This window comes from Melanerpes formicivorus, unplaced genomic scaffold, assembly GCF_026170545.1.
Source record: "Melanerpes formicivorus ecotype bairdi unplaced genomic scaffold, bMelFor1.0.p_v2 SCAF_7, whole genome shotgun sequence".
Classification (NCBI taxonomy): Eukaryota; Metazoa; Chordata; class Aves; order Piciformes; family Picidae; genus Melanerpes; species Melanerpes formicivorus.
The window spans coordinates 17515888-17537292 of NW_027142359.1; the positions used below are offsets into that span (position 1 = coordinate 17515888).

Genomic DNA, 21405 nt, shown 5'->3' on the forward strand with positions numbered 1-21405 from the left:
AAGATGAGTAATACTTTACAGCTGTTTGCAATTACTGCATCTGTTCTATCAGCGGATTCAAATATTGGAGGCTATATTGACAGAAACGTGAAATGCAGTAGAAATGGGTCCAAGAAGGGACACACAGATGCACACGCACGCTTCGTGGATCTAGTCATGTTGAGAGAAATCAAACAGCATGTTAGTCTCAAATCTGTGCCATAAACTCGGATGCAGATTTAGTAAATTTGAAAAGCAGAATTTCCTGTTTGCAGGAGTAGAGGTTTAGTAGTGGTTTTGTCCAAGACAGCTTGGTGTAAAAGCTATGCACTAATTCTGCTCTGATAAAGTATAGTCAAAGTTTTGTCATTCACTCCAGAGATCAAAACTGGACCCCACATGGATAGGAGAGCAAAAAGAAGTATCTGGGAAATCTGGAGACTATGTACACAAAATTTTATGCTTGGAAGTTCTAAAAAAGGGAGAGGTTTATTTAATACTTCTGACCTTATTCCCCCAAATACACAGCTCTCTTCTATGTTCTATCTTCCAAAAAAGGGTTTGGTTTATTTAAAAAGTTCTAGTAAATCCTTGCCATATACTTTCCCAAGTAAATCACTTTACTGTTTCATTGCTCCATGTTAGTGGAGGTTTCATGCAGAGCAGAAGCAAAAGAGATACCAAGGAAGCAGGATGAAATAATGTCCTTGTCAAACTCTACCACAGTGAGGTATGGCCTTCGTTTAATTGAAAGGGGGAAATATTTTTTATGTCTGGATAACATTTTGATTATAAATAAGCTTTAAAATATTTATTATAGAAACAATAATTAAATGGCAAACTGGTATTCCCACTTCATGATTTTCACATGGGCATCATAACGTTTCTTCCCTGACTTCCATGTTTCTATTTCATTGTATTCCACAGGCTGCTTTAAAAAAGTTATTTTAGTCCAAGTCTCAACTCTTCTTTGTATGCAAACATCTTAGGGCAGAATCTAAGCTTTTCAGTTCTGTGAAATCACTGTGTTCTCAGTGATGTAGGTGATCTCATCTAACAGTTTTGTTACCATCTTTAAGGATGATTTTCGAAGTCCTTTGGATTTATCCATGCTCAGGGCACACTTGGAGGCCTGGTGGCTCAAGTGAGTGAGTTCATGCTTCTGTAACATGCAGTACCTCTAGAGTACTGATTTCACCCCATCATTCCCCATGATTTGGTCCTTGTCTTCAGACAAATTGTTTGTGTTGTTACTCAAAATAAAATCAGTTTCTCTGGGTCTGAAGTATTCAGAGTCACCTGCAGTTGCAGTAACAATATCTCTGCCCATTTTAATTTGTTTGGTACTTCTTCAATAACTAAACAGAAATGAGGTGTTGCTAGATATTATGAACTGATGTTTTATTTTTTAGGATAAATAAGGGCCATGAGACAAAGTCAGAGCTCTACTGGTGATTGTGACATTTGCTGCTAGCTGTGGAGGCTTTGCCCTGAGTATGGCTGAGGTATTCCTCCAACAGCCCTGGAATCCAGCTCTGGGAATGAGCTCTGCTCACCACTTCAAGCCCTGAGAGGAACTGCCCATGTGGAGCAACCACTCAGGTCAGCTGCCATCCCAAAATGTCTTCCTCTTTTCCAGATTGCCAGCATACTCTCTCTTGTCATATACTAGTTGGGTGTATAAATGATGAATGTATTTCCTTTAGGAACCCTGGAAAAAAAAAGGTATTTATAAGAGTTTTGATTCTCCACTAAAATTGGTTTGGGATGACTATTCTGTCTTATTAAGCACACAGACTGTCTCATCCTTGGATATGGTAATAATATTTTGCCTCAGCCTTGCCTTTAGAAAGATTGATGTTGTTTACAGTACTTTCTATGGGTTTGTATTGTATCTGTCTTGACATTCATCAGTGAAATTTATGTGATGTATTAGCTTGTCTATTTCTTTAGTTTAGACAGAAATGAACTGGTCAGATTTTGATGTATCTCTATACATGAGATATCTTAATGCTGCATTTCATTCATCCATTACAGACTACTGAAAATAAGTACATTCTTATAGCAAGGATTAACACCAGTCCCTGTAAGGGGTCTTACTGAAATTTGGTTCTTTCTCATTTATAGGCAGACCTGTCTTTCTAGAAGTCTTCTCACATTTGAAGCAACCTATAGAGAAATAAGTCTGCATTGCTTATAAAGTAGAAAGCTGTACATGAGTGGTCACTGCAGTACTTTGTGGGATTATTAATTTGCAGGACTTTGTGTTAATGTCTCATTGTATATTTGCAAATATGCAGGCTGAAAGTCACTTGAAGAGGTAAATAATCCACCTTCCTTGCCCCAAACAGGATGAACTCTACTTACTGTATTGCAACCTTTTTTATATAGTTGTAACTGCTGGACTTTTTTGAAAAGCACATAAATGAGAGTAGATTGAAAAAATAGGACAATTCATGATTATCAATTTAAAGAGAAGTACTGTCCAGGAGAATCAGATGTACTAATTAACAGAATTGAGAAGAAAGGCCTAAACTACAGGATTTTTATTTACAGTAGATTGTAATGTGACAAAGTATACTAAAAATCTGTCTGAACATAAAAACATTTTGCAGTGCGAGAGAGAGATGTTGCTATAGCTGCAAAATTTAGATTCAGGTGAATTTGCAATCACAAAACATCAGCATCTATGTTGTACTGTTAAAGACACTTTTCCAGCTCAGCTTGGTGGGCATGTTGATGCAAGTTTGATAAAGAAAACATAATTCATTTTTGCCAGTGAGGGAGATTTTAACACTTACTTGAAATAACTGATAATCTGACACAAGAGAGGCAAAGGATTATTGCACAGTATTTCGTTTGTCTAACAACAAAAGCTGTTTAAAAACTCTGTGAGAATGATGTTTTAAGTGCAGTGTAGAATCATTGTTTTAATGATTTTTGCAACAAATACAGTTGTGGGTTTTTTTTCACTCATACCATAGTATTTTCTGTTCTCCACAAAGAAAAACAGGGAAAATGGCCAAATAATTAATTTGTCCTCCTTAATACTGTTCACAACATATAGCTGAGAAGGCCATAAGTGAGTTGATCAGAAATATCCCATGGAGGTAGGTCCCATGGAAGTAGGTCCAAGAATATCTAGACACAATCCAGGGCAATACTTTTTCTTTTGTGGCCCTCAATGTGTTTTTTTACATCTACTCCTATTCCTTCTTTCTTTCTGATTTGTAACAGCAGAGGGATTTAACTGCCCATTATCTTGTGCCTTATGTTATGTATCACCCTACTTAGGAGCAAACTTCAGGTAGGAGCACTGTCCAGCATGATGCTTTCATATGCAGCCTCCAGCATTTTACCTGCCTTTGCAGTGCCAGAGTCAAATGGAAAAGAGGACTCAGAGGTCCATAGGAGGATGCAGTCTTATTTCTGCTGCAAAGAGGAGATGGGATGTTAAAGCTCTCTGGGCTCAGGCTACCCTTAGTGTTCAGTGGGGATGCAAGGGATATCCCTACTGAGTGATATACAAGCAGCCATGGAGCATGTTGGAAGGGCTTCCTGCAACACATATGGCCTCTTCAGCTGAGCTGATGTGCTTGGAGGAGTTTCAACTTTTGCTTATCAAGACTCAAACCAGATCACGGGCTGACACCAAGATGTGTCACCAGCATGATTTCTACTGATGGCGCCTACTACTGTTGTAAGTATTCAGTAAAATACCCCTGTGGTTTCAGCTGCCCCAGTAATTTCAGAAAACAGTCTCTGTACTCCCCAGACAACTGGCAGTGTGGGATTTGCAGGTGCCTACAGCAGCAGCCAAAAAGGGATGGAGTCACCCAGGTGGTGGAGTAAAGGGGTAGCACATGGTCTTTCTCTCAGCATGCCAGTTGAATGGGGAAGAATGCCTTGGTGTCATAGAATCCTGAGGGAATATAAATACATCTAAGAAAGCCGAAATGCAAGGGAACCTAACCTGCACTCAGCACCTCTGCTTTCTGAATTTGGTGTTGCAGCTGAAGGTTGAGTCTCTGTGTTATGAAAGGAGCAGAAAGGATCTAACACTTGGCCTATACAGATGTGTGCGTAGGATAGTAACAGACCTTGTGCAACACAAAATTCCCCCACCCAGGATTAAGAAGCAGCATCACATGTTTCTAAATGTTCTCCCTCTGTTTTCTGCTTTGATTTTATATTTTCTTTCCCACTCTTCTCATAGATCCAGACATCTGTAAAATAACAGTATAGCCAGTCTGGGGGATGGGGGCTATAAATGTTGGCTAATTAGTTCATAAGTTGTGCTCTGAAAATGGCAGTTTTATCACTGTCAGTGTAATTTTTTGCCATTTTGGAGATAAGGAAGTCATATCTATATGCTCTGCTAGGCAGCTTCTGTGCCACCTTGAACAGCTACAAAGGCAAGCTTTTTTTACTAGATCTGTGATACTAGGTTATGATTAAAATTGAAACACATCAAGACACATCAGATTTTGTTACATGAATATTGAATAGCTTTTTTCTTTTTTAAAAAATAACCAAACCAGTCTCATCTTAAGTGCTAAAATGGTACATGTGGTCTCAAAGTGCTGAATGTTGATTAAAAAAAGAAAGAGGGAAACATTTTTACACTGAGAAGTGGATTGTGTGCCCTCTCCAACATTCATTTTCAATTTTACATGCAAGGCAGATGAATTTTTATTTATGAGCAGGATCTGCCTGTATCATGAAAGTTCTTTGTGTAGTTTTGAGATTTTTTTTTTTTGGGGGGGGGGAATGTTTTCTATCACACATTCATTCTTTTTATTTCTTGGGTTTTTTGTTTGGTTGTTTGTTTGGTTTTTTTTTCTTACCAGTACATAAGTGAACAATTCTGAGCTGCACACCACAGAGGACATGCAATTCCAAAAAGGGCACAAACAGATGGAAGAGTGGAGTTTCAACCTTTACAGATAAGAATGTGTATCCATTTAAGAACAATAATAATAAAATACCTCTCAAAAATATTTTCAGAAAATTGAAGGCTCAATAATAGCTTGCAGGAGCTATGGAGCAGCAGAGAATTATTTTATGACCAACAAAAGTAATGGCCTAAGACTCTGTGCTACCCATTGACAGCTTCATACACACAAAGGGCCAGTGCAAGTCCTGGGTCCTTTGACCTGCTTCTCTATTTTAAGGGAAAACTCTGATTAATGGTAAAAAACTATGCACTCAAATAAAACAGGGAAAAGGGTGGAAGGAAACAAGAAGGGAAAAAGACAGGCTAGGGAGATTGGGAAAGTTAACTGTCTATTCCACTAGAAAGATGTTTGGACAAATAAAGCTGACATTTCTACTGTCTCACCCATTTGCATTTCTCCCTTTCCTTTGCACAGTAAATACATACCTGAAAAGAGATGACCCTTGTGTGAAGCTATATTGTACCTGCTTCCAATAATTAAAATAACATTGCCTTGAACTGAATTTGTTAGCTCAGAACATGATAAAGAAGTGTGAGTGGAAGAAGAGACACTTTCCTCTCTCTTAACCCCTTCCCTGTTGTCTCCTCCTGCTCCTCTGTTTCCAGAGCCAGTGACAGGCTGCAGACCACAGCGGTTTTCTCACTGCTGGGGAGTTCTTCAAACTGGTAGTCTTCCAGGCACATGGTTCTACTTCAAGATGCAAAATGTCCAATGTAATCAGCCTCTAGAAGCAGTCCCAAGCCTGAAACCTCAGTGTTTGCTGGGGCTTTAATATGTTGTGCAAACTATTGCAGTGGGCACGCTGGCCAAGAGTTTCTACTGTTGTTTCTAAAGAAAGCTGTAAAGATATCAGAGTTTGGGAGGTAATCAGTGCTCCCCTGGCCTGGGTCCTAAGACCAAACCTTTAGCAAACTTCTACAAATTCACTCACAAAAATTGGGGCACTTCTGGTATTGTGTTTGAGCACAGCCTTCACATGATGCCCATGCATCAGGGCACTGTGAGCCACTTCAGGACATGGTTTAATGGCCATGGTGGTGTTAGGTTGATGTTTTAACTCAATAATCTTAGAGGTCTTTTTCAACCAGAATCATTCTATGACTCTGTGATTTTCCATCTCTCAGTAGATTTTTCCCTTACAGTTTCTTGCTAGATCTCTTTTCTTTCACTGTGGCCTTTCCAGCAGAATCCCTTACAGTTTAGCACTCAGAAAATGCCCTTCCTGCCATCTCAACTTGCTCTTTTCCTTTGCCAATTCACCTGAATTCCTATTAATATAAAATAAGAGAGGCAGAACTTGCATTACTTACTCACAGAAAAGTCTACAAATTCTATAAAAAATACAAAAGGTGGAAAAGAAAGAAAATAACAGAAATGAGTTGCTTAAAAGGTTTGTGAAAGTGTAAAAAGACTTACTTTGGTTGTCCAATATTTGTCATTCATTTAATCAATTAATTTACTTCTCACAGCCAAAACACTGCCATTAAAAAGGCTTACTCAGATGCTTTACCCTGTTCATATTGATTCATTTTCAGTGAAAATATCAATATCTTTTTATAGATCTAGGCCTTCAAGTTACTTAATTATTGATTGAGAAACAGTTGCTCAGACTGAGCAGGCAGATTTCCACTGTGTTCAACAATAATAATCCAAGCTTTTGCATGGATAGACATTGTCTAGGAACATCCTTATTCAGTGTATTACTTGTCAAAGGGGAGCAGAAGTCTACCAAAAAGACTTTTCTGTGACCTAGTGTGGCCTGCGTTTCCAGTTTCATTCATCAACAACTGCAAACTAAATTAGAGAACTGTGTACCCTTTTCAGTACTTATTTCTTATTGTCACACTGAAGGTAGAATGAACTTTCCTGGTGAAGACTGTAATAGTAAACAATACATTCAAATCATATTGCTTTTCTGGCAGCCTCAAGCATGTTTTTTGAAACACATGCTATTACATTTTGAGATGTAATCAATTTAAACACTTGGTGGCTTTGGTGACCTCTGAGTTCTGCTGAAACAAGTAGTAGTGAAATCTTTGTAATCAGGAATCAGAAATTAGCAGTGTTTGAGTTTCACCTCACATTGTATAGCTAATTTCATGGGTGGTAACAAAACTTGGTGTTTTGACATTGTTTGGAGAGAAAAAAAAAAAAAGAGGAAAATGCTGTCTAATGACCATGATCATAAATCAGGAGTGCGCAGCTGGACCCTAAGATTTCCTCAGGGTAATACAATGCTGAGAATGCAAATGAGGTGGTTCTGTGCTACCCCTGGTTCTGTGGTTCTGTGCAGATCCTGAGCAAAGGCTTGAGTTGCCTTACCTTGAGTTGCCTGATCCAAAACCTGGGATAGAAGCCATGAGCCTACTCACTGCAAGCTTGAGAAGCCACGAGCCTTAGGATCCAAGCCTCACTTCCCCTTAAAACTAGAATTCAAGCTGTGCTTCACTTTACCCAGGAGGACAAAAGAGCCCTTTGCTGAATGCATCATATTGCCCACCATCCTGCTGAAGCCAGACCAGCATTCCTGCTAGCAACCAGCTAAGCTTGGTGCATGAGAGTGCCCCAAAAAGTCTTAACAGCTAATACAGCAGCAGCACCACCCTACTTGAGGAACTCTTAGTGAGTAATTAATTCATTGCCTCCTTGACTTAATGGTTCTTGTTGAGTCTCCCACACCTTGGTCGAGCGCCATTTTGCACCGGGGGATTCTCTCTTTGTTATTCCTCCTGGTTTACTTAAAATTGTTATATTGCCTGAATATTGTCCATTCCCACTGTAAATACATATTCTAGCTGTACATCGAACCTAATTAATACATTTTGGCAATTTTTCCTATTAATAGAAATTATTAATGTTTTATTGCTATTAATATTTGCCATATTAATTTCATGAATTAATAAATTCTATAACAAAGGTGTGCCAGGATAACTAGAAATAGCCAAAGTCACACAGTGCCTCTGTAGGTCATTCAAAGTCTTAGTCTCTTGCACTTCACAGCCATGGGCTAAATGATGGGTTGCAGACACTGTGTGTGACAGCCAGAGCTGGCTCAAGGCTCCTCAGCAAGGTTAGCAAACCTGAGTAGTGTCACTCCAAGAATGAGAGGTTGGGACCAAGATAGAAGCTCAGGCCTGTATCCCACAAGAACAGGAGGAGAACAAAGAGTATAGCTGAGCTCTACCTTTCAGCAGTATCTCCAATACCATACAGATGAAGTTTTTCTTTGGTGGCAGCATCTACACAACCCTGTACATCCAAGGTTGTGCTGTAGAGCATTCGCGTACTGGCAAGGAGCAGTTTTAGTATGTTGCTCGGGTTTGGCAGTGTGGTGCCACAGGTGGTTGCCATTTTTGTCCATGCTTGGAGGTAAGCTTATGTCCAAAGCCTTAGAAATGCAGGAGCAATCATCCTACATTACCCATGTTGTATCTCTGACCTGGGGCAAGAGCAGATATTCCAAAAGAAAAGATCATAGCATGAACAATAGAGAAGATTCTGCCCATGATGATTGGAGTGGGAAATAAAAATATGCCATTTGCAGGTAAGAAATAGCAGTTCTGGAATTATTTCAGTGCAAGTTAGTATGAATAAATCTCTGGTCTTTTTAATTTTTTTTTTTATTTTAGTTTGTAAAAGACCACAGCTGCCTGACTTGAACTGCACAAGCATGGTTAACAATAATAATGGCATATTTATCAAATAATGTATCTGACATTAATCAGACTTTACTGTCTGTATGTCTGTCTGTCAAGGCATGGTGGATGGGCCAGTTTGAAAATGCCTGAAGCTCTACAATACTGCATCGAGCACAAACATCAATGGAAAATTGGGCTGGAAGAACACAGTGATTTGAACTGGATATCAGTTGTACTGGTGATGACAACGCCAAGGTCAGTCTTTCTGTCCATCATGACTCTCAGGGTCAATTGGAGATCCCAGTCACTGATTCTTATGTTTAAGGTCCACAGTTCTGCAAAAAAATATAAGTAAGTTGAGTAATAAATGGATGGCCTGTGATCTCACATGTAAACAAGACTTGTCCAGTGTACAACTGTTAGGATGCTAATAAAGAGTAAATCCCATTATGATAAAGACATCTGTGGGGAACTGGCATGTGATCAGAGTCAGGCCAGATTACTCTGTACTGCAAACTGACCAAAAAGGTAAGAGATCATCCCTCTTCTTATGTAAGGAATTATAATTGGGCTACATACATTAAGAAAGATTGCTTAAGCCATGCCCAGTATATATGAGCATATTTACAGTATCTCTTCAGAGAAAATCCTCCATTTCAAAGGCCAGAATAAGAAACAGAGATTAGATTTGTGCTTTAATTTGTTTTGGGTTTGTGATGTCAATTTTCTATTGATTTTAATTATACGTCATTGAATTCTGTGTTGCAAATCACTCTCTCTGTTTTATGTATGTGTGAAAGGCATGAAGCTTTGTTTTAGAAAGATTGTATTCTTCCCTGAGTCTATTGTCCATACTCACTTTGCCTCCACATGCCTCTTTTCCCTTTGGACTTCATATGCAGAATGATGTCATACTCTAGCTGTCCTGTATTCAGCAAAAACATTACAACTACGACCTGTACATTGGCTTCTGCATGGGTTTGGGACAAATGAAAATGTTGTGGACAGGCCACACATAGGAGTTTCTTTTTAGTCATGCCAGGGAGCAACACTCATTTTAACAAAGACTGTGAACCCTATTCCATGCATCAAAGTCTTCATGAGTCTGTAGAGCACAGGAAGTAATTGGTTTTAGAGCAGTGAAAGGAAACTGCCTCAGCAGAATCTTCCTGGTCTTGACAACTTCTTTGTGATGCTGGTGTCTCTGAAGAAAACATAATTTTCTGTCTTTGCATTCAAAGATGAGAAAAAACAATTGGAGCCTTCAAAAGGAGAAAGTAACTAACATTCAGTGAACTCTCAGTTATTCAGAGCTAGAAGGTAGGTCCAGAACACAAAGACAACTTCCTGCACAGATCTTTTTTTTTTTTCCCATAATAAACTAGAAGGAACAGACTTGAGATGAAAGGGAGGTTTCAATCAACTTCTGTGTTTCAACGCTGAACAATTCAACAAAGATGGCCTGTTTCTGAAAGAAAACTGATTTCTATCATAAACTTAAAAATCAGCTCAGTGTCTCCTTCTTTTGTTAGCATCCACATACCATGATGACTCCTTGGGTTACCTGAAAAATAGTTTGTTAAGACAAGTCTACCCAGGGAATAATCAGCTAAATTTGCTTATTTTTGCTTGGTCTTTATTTTGAAAATTCACAGAAGTTGGTTGAATTAACTCTAGTTATGGAACTGTGGGTCTCTCAATATGTTGATGGCCCTGTGTCTTTGTTGGCTCTGCTCGACAGGTGAAGCAGCAGAGTCCATATCAGGACATTCTTTCAGCACTGATGCAGAAGTGAGAAAGCCCTGCATGAATCACTAGATTCTGCTAAAATCCTGCAGCAGGTTGAGTATATTTGAAAAATCACAGGTATTTAAACACAGATTTCAGATACAATGAAATGGCAGGGCTATCTTCTATATATCTGGAAGGCAGCGGCGTCTGCTTGAAAGCAGAGTGTTCTTAGGACCTGGGTTTTGGATAACCTATACATGGAAAATGTGAGTCTATTGAGCATCTAACTCCTGTATGACTCAAAATGATTATTCATGGGGGTAGGTACCTTACTTTGCACCTGACAGCATTCTAAAACTGTTTATAAATTAGGGGGAAAACTATGCATCTGCACATAAGTCTTTAGCATGGATACTATTCATTACTGTGATCAACTTGTTTTGGCTATCATGATGCTTTTTACCTCAGATATGCTTGTTATTGGTTTGGGTGTTTTAAAGCTCATTATTAAATCTTAAAGGTCCAATAACTGAACTGAGTAAAACAACACAGTCCTCTGACTTCAGCAGCCTGATTTATACCCGCTGAGAATGTGATTGTTGCTTTTGAGCTATCATAATTGCTTAAGTGAAACAGCCAAAGTAATTGGTGCAAACTAATACAACTGATGGAAAAAGATTCAGTGTTTGTCAATACCAACTATGCTATAGAGAACCTAATCAATGAATTAGTCTATCAATTAATTAGTCTAGGCAGAAAATTACTCCCTGTACTGTTAGTCTATGAAAAGATCAATAAAGTCAAATGTCTAGTTTAATGTTTCTCACGTAATGATTATGAGAAGAATAAGAAAAACAATGTTTATACAGCTTCAATTACAATTTTCAAGTGTTCAATTAACAAAAGGATACCCAGATAGTGCTGTTGGAAAGAGAAGCTCAAATTTCTGGATTTTAATGCTGTACAGTTATTTGACCTCCTGTTTAAGCTGGGTCTTCAAGGGACTGATATTCCTACAAGGTAAAGATAGTGTGGTATAAGGATTCACATATGCAGAACCACCTATCTGTCAATTCCTCTATGTGGGAAACTCTGGGAAGAACATCAGGCTTTTAGGCCAAAACCTTAATTTTGGCAGAGGCTAGGCGCAGCCACCGCTCTGGGGTGACTTTGGCAGGTCACAGCTGTTGTGTCAGCATCAGAAACACACTGGGCATAAAACTGAGATCTCAACCTTTTCCTTTTTTAATTTGCTGTAGTCGTCTTATTTCTGCTAACTATGGCCTCGTCACCTGCACTTTGAATTTTGCATATTAATAATTTACTTTATAGCAGGAAAAAAACCACACCAAAACCATCTTCTATTATTTAGAATAAACATTTATTTAGAATAAACCAAACCAGGTTGGAAGAGACCTTCAAGATCATCGTGTCCAACCCATCAACCAATCCAACCCACCTAAACAACTAACCCATGGCACCAAGCACACCATCAAGTCTCCTCCTGAACGCCTCCAATGACTGCGACTCCACCACCTCTTTGGGCAGCCCGTTCCAATGGGCAATCACTCTTTCTGTGTAGAACTTCTTCCTAACATCCAACCTGAACCTCCCCTGGCACAGCCTGAGACTGTGTCCTCTTGTTCTGGTACTGGCTGCCTGGGAGAAGAGACCATCATCCGCCTGTCTACAACCTCCCTTCAGGTAGTTGTGGAGAGTGATAAGGTCACCCCTAAGTCTCCTCCAGGCTGAGCAATCCCAGCTCCCTCAGTCTTTCTGATACTATCTGATAAAGTCCCCGATTATGAAATCTTTTGAGTGTGGCTGTTTGCCCTATAGTATGAAAGAGAAGGTGTTGTTCTTGCTTTCATATGCACACACATTTGGTGATTATGGATTCTCAAAGTATGCATTGCACTATGGGAAAAAAAAAACAACCACAAACCAACCAACCAAACAAATACAAGAGAATTTCGGATTTCAGCTGTATAAAATGCAAGAAGTGAAAATCATGTGGAAACCAAAGTCACCCCAAGTCAGGCTTGGAGGCTGATGAAAACAGATTTTGCATAGGGGGATGAAAAAAAAATCCAGATTACCTGAAAATAAGATTTTACTGAAAGAAAAAATTTGTTGTGGTAATTCTGTGATAATCTGCTGTAATGAACATAGATCAAATACCAAAATAAGGGTGTCTATAATCAGTGAATAATTGCTGCTTTGAGATGACCTAGGCTTTGGTGAACACATAGATTACTTCTAATGCTGGGCATAATATTCTATGTTCTTCCGCCTGTTTCCAGCCTACAGTACTATCTTTAAGAGCTTAGTCTTTTGCAAAACAAGAATGTGTTACTTCAAGTTTTATATTGCAGTATCAATTTTTCTATTAAAAATAGATTAAATTTCCAGTTATGACTGATGGTATGTTCAATAGGAGCTAAATGGATGAAAAATTTATGTTTACAGTTCTCCTGGTTTGCAGAGATTAACTGAACCAGCCAGAATAAAATTCTAATGTGCTAGATTTTCTCAGTTTCAGCATATTCTACCAAAGGGAATGGAATGAAGCTGGAGGTGGGGAGATTCAGGCTGGATGTGAGGAGGAGGTTCTTCACTATGAGAGTGGTGAAGCACTGGAATGGGTTGTCCAGGGAGGCGGTTGAGGCCCCATCCCTGGAGGTGTTTAAGACCAGGCTGGACAAGGCTCTGTCCAGCCTGATCTAGTGTGGGGTGTCCCTGCCCATGGCAGGGGGGTTGGAACTAGATGATCCTTGTGGTCCCTTCCAACCCTGACTGATACTATGATACTATGTACATGATTTATCAAAAATAAAGGCTCACTTTAGTGTAGGGAATAGTCACTTTCTAGCAGTTTCACAGGGAATCAGGAGGTAAGTGTACACATCTCTCTGTGTCCTCCGGAATGCCTAGTTTTGAAGCAGAGGATCCCATCCATATTGCTGCTGTGCTGTCATTGAGGCCTTGTAACATTTTTGCAGGGTGTCCAGATCCTGCAGAGCTGCCTCTTAGCAGAAGGAAAAATTATGATAGAGGCAGTAGATGTATTTAACCTATTCTTCATATGAACAATCATTCTGGAACAGTGGAGGTAAACATCACACAGACAATAATTTCTTCCAAAATTCACAACACAATGCTAACACCATGTTCCTAAAATACTGCCTTGTCTCAAAGATTGACTGAGTTGGAATTAGACAGTAAGCTTTTCCTACTGACCCAGCTCTTCTGAGGATGAATGTCCCTAAAAGCACTCTGCAGTCTAGACCAAACAAAGCGTGGCAGGTTAAGGGAGAGACTTGAAAGGTTTTAGGTAGCCTCAGAATCCCACAACAGTTGCTGTAAGAATATATTAAGGCTTCAATGTTTTGGGGACACGAAGGAATTGGCTTTTTCAATACTGTCAGCCGGAAATGTTTAATGCAGATGTTTAAGTTCTGCAGATCTAAGGATCAGTCTCTTATAATGGTTCTCTGTGTGAGTAACCAATATTTTTTGCTGCCAGATCCTTAGTTCACAGTGCCACTAATCCTGATGTGGATTATCTGGATAAACTTTGAACTGGGTATTAAACCTTCTGGTGAGGGCACTATATTTTCTTAACAACCCCAATGTTCTAATGCAGCTAAAGGTAAATGACATAAAGGCACAGCTGCAATTGCAATTTCTGTAGCTGGTGGTAGATGACATCAGTCTTTACATGAACACTTCTGGAGACACCGACATGCATGCCTAAAGACAAGAGGCTGTTTAAAAAAAAATAAAAATCAATAATTGAATGAGAAAGAGATGTTTTTCCAAGGTGTGACTCAGAATAGGGAACTAACTAAATATACTTTAAAGCCAGCCAAGAAGGAAGTCAATGTGGCTGCAATCTCTGCTTCCCCCTGGCATATACACACTTCTCTTTGGCTTTTCAGGAGAAAGAGATACTCCTCATCTATGGATAAAGGGGTATCCTGAGAACTCATGCAGCACACTAACAAAAATCTAGGTTTCTCTATTAATGGTATTTTGCTGGGGGTGTGTGCAGATTTCCACTGCATAAAACAACAGAGTGCTGCTCTGCCAGATCTGAGCAGTCACAGGGTGGTTTATGTGGCAACGTGGAGGAGTTCAGCTTCTTCAGGCTTTCACATTTAAAATCAGCCTGTGGCAGCTATAGAATTTGCAGCTGCTGGAAGATGTATTTCATGCAAACACCACCACCAGAAAAACTTGGCCCAGCTCCTTATCTGGTTCAGGATGAATCAGGAATGCCACTGCAATGACATTACACTTGAAGAGACAAGGATCTCACACTTTTTGATTTCCAATCATGTTTGATGTTAACAGATCATTCATGTTGGTCTTACGGACAGAGACCAACTTGTGCTGGCACTGAGCATGAGACTCTGTGTTATATAACTGTCTGCCAGCACATGGAGAGAGCAGGGAAATGTGCTCAGTTCTGATGAGCCAGAGAGAGCTCGCTGTCCTGTGGTCTTAAGCATGCTACCTCTCTAAACATTTCCTTTTCTTTCTTTTATTTTTTATTTCCTTAGGCAAAGTGGAGTTTTAAAGGAAGAGTTTGAAGATCACTGAAGTAATTTTGCTGCTGTTTGTAGAGAACCTTTCTGCAGCCTGAACTACTAGCTAGGAAAAAACCATGAAAGTATTTGTTTAAAAATACCACAGTGAGTAGTAATATCATAGATGGAGTAATTTCCTTTGTGTTTACAATTTTTTATTATGGGGAGCAGGGAGGGAGTATGCTTCTGTTTAAGTTGAGAAGAGTTTAGAGTACAAAAATCAGTAAGCACAAATCTGTGCTCTTTTTTGTGAATAATTTGCTCACTCAAGCTAAATGTGGAGAAAGGTACACTTGGTCTATAAGCCAATCTCTTGTAGCATTGTTATAATAAAGAACTGGGGGGAAAAATAAGTATGACAAAAGCTCAGCATAGGTAGGCTGTGGAGTTATGTTAATTTTGGAGTTCAGGACCTTTTTGAAAAAAATGATTGGTGACCTGTCAGGCCCCATGTTATTTATCCAAGGTGGCACTCTGCAGCCAGGTCTCCACCGGTGGGAGATCTGCACATGTTCAAGTCCACCTGGAAGCTGCCAAGGAGGTAGAGCCATCTGTTGTGCAGGTAGCTGCCTTGCTGCCTGCCTGTCTGTGTGGTTAACCACATCTGGCCAGTGGGAGCAGGGGATGAATGATGCCTTCCAGATCTAACTAAGAGCAAAGAGAACTACCGTGCATCAGCTGATAAGACTGGCCTGGCATTTCTCATTAGTATTGAGTACATTTTCAAAGGCTGTGGATGCCAATAAGCAACTAAAAGTTCTCGTGCTTGCTGAAGTCCTATTATCCCAATCATTCACTTCTGTTGGCTCAGCAAAATGGAGGCTAGAAACGTCATGAGAATAGGATCTCTCTACACATAATTCTGCTTCTAGTTCTCTGGAGCAGCAGCAAGAACTGAGGTGAGATAATATTCAGAGTGGGAGACATTTCTCTGTAATCACAGAAGCTTTGCATAGGGTTCTTGACTTTGTTCTTGTCTTTCAGTTGGTGCCATGGTTTAGTCATGAGGTCCTAGGTGATGGGTTGGACTTGATGATCTTTGAGGTCTCTTCCAACCTTGGTGATTCTGTGATTCAACCTGAAAAATATTTACCTCACTTTGCATTGGTTCTGGTTTGTATTGTGGACTGAGACAAGAATCATCTCTTTTCCCCTCTGTAGTCCTTGTAAAAATGATAAGCTCTAAATCTTATTCAGCAAGCTAAACAGTAACACTCACTGCACTGGACCATAACTGTATGTGCATGTAGGACTCTCTTTTTATTTTCCACTCCTGTGCTCAGAGAGTGTCACAGTGTCTTTGACACAAATTATTTCATTGACTTAATAGTTCATTGCACGTCACAGACATTTTTAATAATGTTTTTTGCAGAGTTCAGTCAATGTATTCAACATCCACAACTATCCATGTGTTGTCAGCTACATGCAAACCTCTCTGTTCCCTGCATAGTCCTGTGACCTACTAAGTGAGAGAAGCTTCATGAGGGCATGCCCATGCAACCCTGTTGAAGGCAGGGATCTTTCAGGTAAAAGAGTGGTTAGTTTTGCATTGCTTTGTGCCACTAGAGACAATGGAGTTTTCACATATTATTGTATTTCATCTTTCTCCTTAGTCCTAATGCCCAGATAAAGCAAGGAGGATCTACCAGCTGTCACGGAAGCAATCCTCATGACCTATCTAAACAGGCAAAGAGGTGAACTCACTTTGTCCAGAAACCTACATCTTCCAAATGGGGTGTCTAATCTACTAAATCTCATCCTTGGGTAGCCTATTGTTGTAGGGGAAAAAAATAGGTGAATTAGTTGCCGATTTTTTCATGTGTTTCCTGAATGGAACTCTGTCTACAACTTGGCAGTACTTACTGGGGAAACATGGAAAAGAAATTTCTGTAAGCTGGAGAAGCTTGCTTAAAACTGTGTTTAGTGACTGATGCAAAAGAGTCTTGAAGAGTCAATTGACATGCACAAACTAATGAACTGAAAAAAAAAAGAGGGAGAAAAAAAAAGGCTTTCCCTCCATTAAATGCCTCTCTGTAATCATCAATATTCTTAAAAAGTGTAATGATTTCTTATCAGTGCTTGAATGAACCGTAAAACTACCTTTTGAAATATTGACATTTCCACAGTTTTGAACACTAGAATGTTTTCCCTTCTATATAGAAGCTGACGTGCCATTGTCTTGCAGTATATTTTATTCCTGCTAAAGAACATACTGTATAATGTGAGTAATTTCTCACTTAGCAGCCTGCATGTTTCCCCTGATTGGTCTTATGAGGTACCTTTGTTTCATGTGCTTTAGGTTTTGAATTAAGGCTTAATCAAGGCATTGTCTGTGCGGAGTGTTTTGTATAAGAGAGAAAGCTGACTTGGTCTTGCAATTAAAAGCAGAAACATTTCACAAGTGGTTTATGTTCGCATTTTTGGTCCCACTTTATCAACATCTGACCTAAGAGAGGATCTTCATCTGGGCAAATCATGGTAGCTCATCTAATGTCAGGAAACTGCCGTGGTTTATATAGTCAAATGTCTGCCCCCTGCAACGCTCGGTATCACAAAGGAAACTATCACAGAGTAAGCTATAGATGAAAACTGTGATATGCATGTTATACTGAACATTCTTATTTTACATGGATTATAAACATGGTTAATTTAATAATTAATATCCACATCTAAATATCTACTGTAGACAAGTCAGCGGAACAATTTTTCTATCAGAAAATGCACTTCTGTCATATCTGAAATGCTGCAGAATGCCAGACTTACTTTCCCAACATCTCTCATCAGTCAGAAAGAAATGTGTGATAACTCATGATTTTTCAGGCAGATTGCTATTTATGAAATAGAATATTTCAGCTTTTGCTTTTGCAAATACTTGTATGTATAGTGTATTTAACACTGCTTTGTATTCTAGATAACAAGACAATCTAAAAACATAAAATGTCAAAAGAAAGCATTTTAAGTGATTTGAAATTTTTTTTTCCCCTCCCCAAATTTACTTTTATTTTGGAAGAAAAGCAGATTTTGAAGTTTGCAAGTCATCTCTGCAGTAGATTTCCCCCTCTACAGTCTGCTCTGCTAATGACACCATGCTGGTGTCATTGTGGCCATGTTGTAAACTGAGTAACTGAAATGACTGGATTTAAAATCGCCGTTTGTTTTGTGTCCTAGCACAGGTAGCACTGTACCTCACTCCACAGTAAGGCCCTGAGGGCTACAGTAGAGTTTCCAGTGTTGCTACCTTTGTTGGACTGGCCTGATACCAGAACATTTTTTGGGGAGAAAAGCTGGTGCAAACACACCTGCATTTCTTATCCCAGTCTGAACTGAGAAAACCTGCCAGCTATCTAGAATACTCATTTAATTGTAGACACTCTAGTCTGCCTGTAACTACATGACAGGAAAATGCAAATCCTTCACTGTGCTACAATTTAACAGCAGGACTCACCGAAGCCTTACAATATTTATTAGGTCTTTTATTTATTGTCAGTTGCATCCTTTTAAATACGGCGTGGACACACACCAACATCTACACTGTATTTTACTTGTAACAGTTGGTGTGGATCATTTTCCTAAACTAGTAAAAAGGATTTTAAAAGGTGCCTGTCAGCTGCAAAGTTTTTTATTATCCAGTGTCAGCCACTGGAAATTATGTACAAACTAAAATCAATGGAACAAAAGTTAATTATCTAGTATGGCTATTGTTATTATGTAGAGGAGCCAGCTCTTATTGATTAATGAGTCGGTGCTGTGTTTGCTCACAGGAATGTTAATATCTTGTGCACAAGAGAAGTCATTAAAATGAGCAAGGAAGACCTTGACTTTAAACTTAAAGTGCACATTGCTCTAGTTATCTGAATGATTTTGTCAGGTATAGCATCATAGTTATAAATTATTGAAACAAGCAGTTATTGTAAAGATAGTTCACATAGGCTGTTTTAAATTAAACAAGTCAATACACTTTTCCCATTATGTTCTGCACTGTTACAATTAGGAGACTTTAGATGAGCAGAAAAAGAGTTCAGAGATAGTATAGGAATCTGGTATGTGAGCTTTTGCCTCTTCTAACCCCTCACAGCACGAGAAAACTGAGAATAACACCATGTCCATGCTGAGCTGATGGAAAGTGTGGGTGTAGCAGACAAATGCAGGATGGGTCAAGAGACATCTCTCGTAAACTGACTGCAGGGCAGCACAGATGGCCTGATAATAATTAGCAAGTAGGTATTAAGACATAATTTAGAATCCAAGTTCAACACACTACCTCTTCTAATATTCCCAAAGCCACCAAATTATGCACAAGAAAATCTACATTACTATTTTATGAAAATATATTTTATGTCATTGTGAATATAGTAATAGTTTACTGGAAATACAATTACACCTGTTTTTAGATCATGCTAAGACCTGAAACTTAGAAAATCAGTGTGGATCTGCAAAGCTGAGGTCCAGCATTCATTTATACTAATGCTATGTTGCATCGCTCTGACAGAGCAGAGGGGCATTTAAGTGGTAGTATATTCTGTTGCATCTAATTTACATACTATTACTTATCAAGAGGAAGCCAAAAGCAGTCCTGGTATAAATGAGAATCAGACCATGTAACTTAATGGGTGAAAATACCAAAAGGCAATATAATTTAATTGTATTAAAATATTAAGTAGAACTAGGAGAAAAGGTTAAACCTTTAAATTATTGGAAATATGAAGCAATCTTTTGGGGATTTGTTTGGTTTGAATATATTGTAAGTGGTACATGTTACTGTGAAGATGCAGATGTAATCTTGAATCCATGCATTGTGCTTCCTTAAGTGTAATGAATTACTCCCATACTTCATAGTAAGCATATGTTTTGGGGCTTTGCCACAGAGTATTGATCCTTTAAGAATTAAACCCCATGTGTGGTAACGTGGATCAGTGGGACCATACTTGTATCATCTTTCTGTGAGTCTATGCCAACCTCAGTAAACAGTATATCTCTCAGCACACATCAACATCATTTCCAGGGCCAATTACCTTATCTGGCTTGTTGTGATGGCAGAATAAGAGGCAAATCTCCAGAAGAGGCTGATAATTAGAAACTGTCCAAAGGATAACAACAGAAGTAAGAAATATTCTGGAAAACAGTCTTCTAAGGAAGGCTGAGTGAACGGCAAAATTCAACCTGGAGAAAGAGGGACTGAGGGGGGTGTAACAGGCTTTAACAAGTACCAAAAAAAATTATGTCAAGAAAGGAAGGAATAACCTGTACCTTGTGTTCAATTCATATAAGTACTATGTTCTCAAGGGAAGATGGACCAAACAGTAATGAGTTTAAATTGTGTCAAGAAAGATGTCATTTAAGAATAATTGGGGGTGGACTGCACAGTGAGGTCAAGGGGATTCATCCCCTTTTTCCTTCTTGTGTTCCATTCTGAAGATTTTGCCTCATGCTGGCCCTGCAACAGAGGATGTGTGTGGGTTGCAGGAGGAATATAGTCTGTCTAGAAAGCTGCAAGGTGGAGGGATTTGGCCTCTTCATCCCACTTCCTTCTGTGTTCCAGCAACCTCTTTAGCAGGGCCCTGGGGCAATGTGCAAAACTGCTGCTGCTGTGCCACAAGTCTGGATGTGACTGGCCCAGAGAGCCTAACAGGATACAAGAATTCAGCAGTGGGACATGCAGGTGAGACCAAGAATGATTTTTTTAACCATTTGGAGTCTCAGCCAAATGTTGACAAATTTCAGATGAAGCAGCACATCTGCTTTGGGCCAAGAGGACACTGCTCAATACAAAGAACCTCCCAGAAGTAGAGTGGGAGAAAGCTTCCATTGCAAACAGTGGAAAGATGAGAACATCTCAAAGCAGAAATTACAAAAATCTTCTACAGTGGAGCCTGAATCCAGAGTACTTGTATTCTGTTCTGAACCATGCTGGCATGGATACCTAGCCCTTCATCCTGGGCCTAGGACGTATGAGAATGTGTGCATGTACACAGCACCCAGGAGAACCCTGCTCTTTGTGGTTCCCAAAGCACTACATCAGTACTAGCTAGGCTGACACTGAGTTCTCTAAATGAGACAGTAGTCTCAAGGGGCAAATTAGTCTGACCCACCTTATTAGTGTCAATTTGTTGTAGTATTTCCCTGGCTGTTGATGAGGTGCCATCCAAAGAAATGCAAAACAAGTGTTTCAATGCCAGTCACAATGGCATAAAAATGACAGCTTCTCAGAGGACACCTTTAATGTTCTTGAACTGCATTACAGATACGATTTTGATAATCCAATGAATAAATATTTTGGGTTGAACTTTGTCTATTTCTGGCTTTTTTAGTCATGGGTGGGTGGGTATTTGTTCCCACACTGCTAATTTGAAAGGAGAGAAAAAGAAATCAAGACAGACCTAATGATTTCAATTAAACATCTTATATTTTTGCCTTTTTTTTTTTTTTTAAAGAAAAAAAGCACATTAAATTTACACTTGAATGTTTTAAGGTTAATAGATTACCTCTGAACCCTAAGGAAATCAAGCT

General features: G+C 39.2%; 1 long non-coding RNA gene across 2 annotated transcripts; it reads left to right on the plus strand.

Moving 5' to 3' along the window:
• The first annotated feature begins 1428 nt into the window (after nt 1-1428).
• LOC137442169 (uncharacterized) lies at nt 1429-16569 on the plus strand. Of its 2 annotated transcripts, none has more exons than XR_010987604.1 (5): nt 1429-1581; nt 8693-8830; nt 14872-15003; nt 16271-16424; nt 16512-16569. It is a non-coding gene; the product is annotated as an uncharacterized lncRNA (long non-coding RNA). The 2 variants fall into 2 exon arrangements; XR_010987603.1 differs by lacking the exon at nt 1429-1581 and adding an exon at nt 7465-7559.
• Nucleotides 16570-21405: the final 4836 nt, after the last annotated feature.